General features: G+C 40.6%; 1 pseudogene; it reads left to right on the top strand.

Moving 5' to 3' along the window:
- The first annotated feature begins 540 nt into the window (after nt 1-540).
- Nucleotides 541-1,992, top strand: LOC100341374 (serine/threonine-protein kinase 4 pseudogene; annotated as a pseudogene).
- The last annotated feature ends 4,380 nt before the right edge of the window (nt 1,993-6,372 follow it).

Below are 6,372 nucleotides of genomic sequence, written 5' to 3'. Positions count from 1 at the left end.
AGGCAGTGGAGGATGGCCCAAGTGCTTGGGCCCCGCACTCCATGGGAGACCAGGATAAGTACCTGGCTCCTGCCTTTGGATCAGGGATCAGCGCGGTGCGCCAGCCGCAGCGCGCCAGCGATGGAGGCCACTGGAGGGTGAACCAACGGCAAAAGGAAAACCTTTCTCTCTCTCTCTCTCACTGTCCACTCTGCCTGTCAAAAAAAAAAAAAAAAAAAAGGTATATTCATCCCCTTTTACTCTTCCGCCATATACCCATGGGGCATTCTCTCAAAATATTTAGATTCCAGGTTACGTATGATTCAGATAGTGGGGTCCTCCCTACTCCTGTATGAAACATACCATACCTCTTTACTTGCCATCACTTTCTAACCCAGTAAACCTTTATTTTCCTTACAGCACTTATCACCAGCTGAGGAAAGTTTTTTTAAACGTGTGTGTGTGTGTGTTTAATATATACACGGGGGGGGGGGGGGGGGCTGGAGAGGTCCCCGGGGAGGATGGAGTGGTGCTCGAGGCTGGGTGGCTGCCGGCAGCGCCATGGAGACGGTACAGCTGAGGAACCGCCCGCCGGCAGCTGAAAAAGTTGGATGAAGACAGTTTAACCAAACAACCAGAAGTATTTGATGTCTTGGAGAAATTCGGAGAAGGGTCCTATGGCAGCAAGTATAAAGCTTTTCATAAAGAGACCAGACAGATTGTGGCTATTAAACAAGTTCCTGTCGAATCAGATCTTCAGGAGGTAATCAAAGAAATCTCCATAATGCAGCAATGTGACAGCCCTCATGTAGTCAAATACTATGGAAATTATTTTAAGAACACAGACTTATGGATCATTATGGAGTACTGTGGAGCTGGCTCTGTATCTGATATCATTCGATTACGAAATAAAATGTTAACAGAAGATGAAATAGCTACAGTATTACAATCAACTCTTAAAGGATTGGAATACCTTTATTTTATGAGAAAAATACACTGAGATATCAAGGCAGGAAATATTTTGTTAAATACAGAGGGACATGCAAAACTCTCAGATTTTGGTGTAACAGGTCAGCTTACAGATACCATGGCCAGCGCAATACAGTAATAGGAACACCATTTTGGATGGCTCCAGAGGTGATTCAGGAAATTGGGTACAACTGTGTGGCAGACAGCTGGTCTCTGGGAATAACTGCCATAGAAATGGCTGAAGGAAAGCCACCATATGCTGATATCCATCCCATGAGGGCAATCTTCATGATTCCTACAAACCCTCCGCCCACGTTCCGAAAACCAGAGCTGTGGTCAGATAACTTTACAGACTTTGTGAAGCAGTGTCTTGTAAAGAGCCCTGAGCAGAGGGCCACAGCCACTCAGCTCCTACAGCACCCGCTTGTCAGGAATGTTAAAGGAGTGTCAATGTTGCGGGACTTAATTAACGAAGCCATGGATGTGAAACTGAAACGCCAGGAATCCCAGCAGCGGGAAGTGGACCAAGACGATGAAGATAACTCAGAGGAGGATGAAATGGATTCTGGCATGATGGTTCGTGCAGCAGACGATGAGATGGGCACTGTGCGTGTGGCCAGCACCATGAGTGATGAAGCCAATACCATGATTGAGCATGAAGACACCTTGCCCTCACAGCTGGGCACCATGGTGATCAATGCAGAGGATGAGGAAGAGGAAGGGGCGATGAAAAGAAGGGATGAGACTATGCAGCCTGTAACACCATCTTTCCTTGAATACTTTGAACAAAAAGAAAAGGAAAACCGGGTCAACAGCTTTGGCAAGAGTGTACCCGCTCCACTGAAAAATTCTTCCGATTGGGAAGTACCACTGGATGGAGACTATGAGTTTGTAAGTAGTGTTGGGAGTTCATGGTTCTGTCTTCCTGAGGGGAAGTTACTTGAAATGCCACACATCCAGTTCATGGAAAGTGCCTGTGGTTTTCTTGTGTATTTGAGTCTCATAAGTGCCCTGGTGGCAGCTCCCAGGCTAAGGATCTCATGAGTTTGAGATGACAGCATATTGATTGATTTTTTAAGAAAGCTTTTATTTAATAAATACAAATTTCATAGGTATAGCTTTAGGAATACAGTTCTTCCCCCCATACCCACCCTCCCAACCTTACTCCCGTCCCACCTCCTACTCCCTCTCATCCCATTCTTCATTATGATTCATTTTTAATTATCTTTATATACAGAAAACCAGTTCTATACTAGATAATGATTTTAAGAGTTTGCACCCAAAATATAAAGTATAAAGTATAAATTACTGTTTGAAGACTAGTTTTACCATTGATTGTCATAGTACGACTCATTGGCCACAGAGATCTTACATGGGGAGTGGGTGCACGGTGACTCCTGCTGTTGATTTAACAATTGACACTCTTATTTATGATTTATGACATCAGTGATCACCTGAGACTCTTGCCATGAGCTGCCAAGGCTATGGAAGCCTTTTGAGTTCACAAATTCTGTCAGTATTTAGACAGGGCAATAAGCAAAATGGAAGTTCTCTCCTCCCTTCAGAGAAAAATACCTCTTTCTTTGATGGCCCCTTCTTTCCACTGGGATCTCATGCACAGAGATCTTTCATGTAGGTCATTTTTTGCCAGAGTGTCTTGGCTTTCCATGCCTGAAATGCTCTCATGGGCTTTTTAGCCAGATCTGAATGCCTTAAGGGCTGATTTTGAGGTCAGAGTGCTGTTTAGGGCGTTTGTCATTCTATGAGTCTGCTGTGTGTCCTGCTTCCCATGTTGGGTCATTCTCGCCTTTTTAATTCTATCTATTGTTATTAGCAGACACTTGGTCTTGTATATGTGATCCTTTGACACTTATTTCTATCTATATGATAAGTTATACACTTAGAATGATTGCTTTAACTAGTAAAATGTCATTGGTACCACGTAGCTTAATGGGATTTGGAGTCCCATGGCAGGTTTTTGGCTTTACCCTTGGGAGTAAGTCCATGAGCGCATATGCTGAACTGTGTGGCTCCTCCCTCTCTTATTCTCACACTTATTTTTGCTGAGATCAATTTTCAGTTGCATTTGAATACCTTTGAATAATTCTGTGTTGAGTGAAGAGTTCAACAAATGGTATTAAGAGAAAAAGAAAATAGTAAAAAAATAAAATAATAAACTGTTAAAAAAATATATATATACATGGAAATTTAAAAAAACTGTCACCATGAATACCTATAGTGAATATACATTATATACATATATATATATATAGAGAGAGAGAGAGAGAGAGAGAGAGAGAGACTGTTTCTTTCCCCATGCATCTTTTCTAGTTCCTTATTTCCAACACAGAAATTTTGTACACATAGCAGAGTAGTTTCCTATCATCAAAGTGTGGTAAGAGGTAAGGCACAGGGGGGCAGATACTGTGTTTTCTTTCAGTCTTGCATCCCTATCAACTAGAACAGAGTCTGATACATATGTGTTATATAACAATTATCTGTGGTGAATCAACAAAAGGCTGGAAGCATAGAATAATATATTGAGAGTAGGCTACTTTGAGTACTTGGTTTTCAGATTGCTTTTCTCTCTATTCCTCTTGTTTCTTTCCTTCTTTTTGCATATTCTGTACTTAACAGTATTCTATTTTCCACAATGGTTTTATGTTAGCTGTAAAACTTTATAACAAATTTAGAAAAATATTTATCTGAATCAATAAATGTATCCTGGTCTTTTTTTTCATTCTCAAATTTCTGATAATTAACTTTTTTAATGATAATTAGAAAAGATTAGAAAAAGATAGTCAACATATTTGAAAAGTATTACCTTGAAAAATATAAAATTCAAAATTATACCAACATGTTTGATGACCAATTATTATTTACATTATTTGGGACAAATTATTTATTGCCTCTGAATATCATTTTTATCCATCAGTGCCTAGGATGCCACAGGCCAGAACCACGTGTCTTCTCTTCGACAAAATCAGGTTTAGGGAAAAGGAACAGACCACACCCAAGGTCATATAGTAAGGAATGTTCCATTGTATAGGTGACAACCAGAAAGCATTGAGATAAAAGAGATCGGAGCCATCATTCACTGAGTGGTCAACATTCTTTGTGAATTTGGCCAGCTGCTTCCACCTCCAGGTGCTTGGGAAAACCAACAGCATCTTCCTATATTTGGAAAAATGACCCTGACCAAATTTCAAAAGCTTGCAGGTAGAAAATGATGATACATTTATAGATGTTGCACCTACATAGATGTATCTGTATATGAAGCCTGACTTTTGTTAATAGTCAGTGACAAAGGAATATGAGTGCAAAGAAAATATGAGTATAATAAACAGCGATAAATCACCACAACCACAAAATCCTGATTCTACTCCTTTCTCTTCAAGAGAAAACTTGGTTCTCAGACTGATGTGCTTTGATTGAGGAAAAAAAAATATATCCTATCTCCTCCAAATATTTACAAGATAGAGTCAGAAAGTTGCTCTACATAGTTAAAGGGAAAAAAAGGAAATCTTGTTAAATTAAGAATATTTACATAAAATACAATTTTAAATTCATTTTGTATTCATTCACTCACCAATCATATATATAGAGAATTACAAGTACTAAGGCCATCCCTAAGATGACAGAAGCTAGATCATAATTCCATTTTCACTAAGTTCACTTAATGTGAAGATATTGTGCAAATATAGTTATGAAACAGTGTGGCATATAGTACAAAGTTAAAGTATAAAGGCTGAAAAGTTAACATAACAATGGGTAGAGGTCATAGGTAAGGAAGAAAGCAGAAGCATCCCCAAGGATATATCATGATTGAATTTCATTTTGAGGTCATACACTTAACACTATTTCAATAGAATAAAGAGGCAACTCAGGTGAAAGAGCACCAATTTGTGCGAGGCTGCTCTACTTTGGGAGATCTATAAGTGACTCAGCCTAACTATCACTAAGGATATACGTGGTAAATAGTCTAAAAAGGGGCCAGAAAAGCACACAAGGGTCATATTAAAAGAAGTCACATTAGTCATGCTAAAAATTCCATCTTCACCCTGCAGAAGTCAAGATACCAATAAAATATTTTCAAACAAAGCATACACATCATTGGTCACCTTTGCATTTTAGCAAAATCATAGTGAAGTCATTGTAGAAGATGGATTGGATAAGGCTGGGAGCAGGGAGACTAGCTGGGAAGCTTTTGTAGGAATTCAGGGAAAGAAAAAAGAAATTAGGAATTCCTACAGTACAGATGAGCAGGCAAATTGTACAACATGTATTTCAAATCTAAGTATGCATATGATATGCTGTGGGGAGCAACTGAGACTAGACTGTTACTGGAATTAAGACTTATTCTAAAAAAAAAAAAAAAAAGACTTATTCTATGCATCTGCTCTCCCACAATATGGCGCTGAGAGAGAGACCAAACAACTTCCACGCAGCTGCCTCTCACCAATTTGACTGATAAGCTGCAGGAGCTGATCCTGCTCCTGATTGGAGGAGAGCAGCGTGCTCGGCGTGTGGGCAGCAGAGTTGGGATTGGTGGAAGAGGACTATAAAGGAGGAGAGAGACAACATGCACCAGGAACATCCGGATAACATCTGAGCAGCTCCCGAGAGAGCCGGCCAGTGGTGTGCCACTCCTCTGTGGAAGGGCGGATAGTGGCGGGGGGTGCCGCCCTTCCACGGAGGTGGAGGGGCCGGCAGCCAACCCGGGAAGGACCAGCAGCAAACCCAGGAAGGGCCAAGCAGACAAAAGAACAGCGCAGGGTCCTGTGTCGTTCCTCCGCGAATGGGGGAGTGACATAATGGTGCCGTGACTTGGATATGAAGCCTAGGAGGGATAATGGCCGTAACTCAGATATGAAACCTAGGAGGAATAATGGTGCCGTGACTCGGATATGAAACCTAGGAGGGATAATGGAAAGAACAGCGCAGGGTCTAGTGTCGTTCCTCCGCAAAGAAGGGGAGCGACAATATGCACTACATGAGTTAGATGTGGGATCATAGGAAATCATGGACTGGCATGAAAGTCTTGCTTAAATGACCACAGCATTGGGGATTTAACCAAATGAAGGAATAGGGGGCAGTTCAGTTTGGAAAAAAATGAGCCAAACAGCCAGTGGGAATTTCAACCTCAACTTTATGTGCGTTAGAAACACCAAATGGAGATGCCTTTTTGGAATCATCTTTTTTTTTTTCTTTTTCTTTTAAAGTAGTAGCAACATATGATTAAATGTGAGGTAAAGAGAGGAGACCATGTCTTATTAAATCAGATTAAGGAATGTCATAGCAGAAAAAAGAGGGCAAGGATTAAAATGTAAGGAAAGGAGAAGAGGGAGTTACAACCAACACAACACCATTCTAAGAATGATCTGACTAGGAAAGCTGTTCTCCTAGTTTTTCAAATATGCTCTA

Source organism: Oryctolagus cuniculus, chromosome 15 (genome assembly GCF_051225735.1).
Source record: "Oryctolagus cuniculus isolate XC-2025 breed Fujian yellow rabbit chromosome 15, ASM5122573v1, whole genome shotgun sequence".
NCBI lineage: Eukaryota > Metazoa > Chordata > Mammalia > Lagomorpha > Leporidae > Oryctolagus > Oryctolagus cuniculus.
This window is presented reverse-complemented; position numbering and strand designations above follow the sequence as displayed.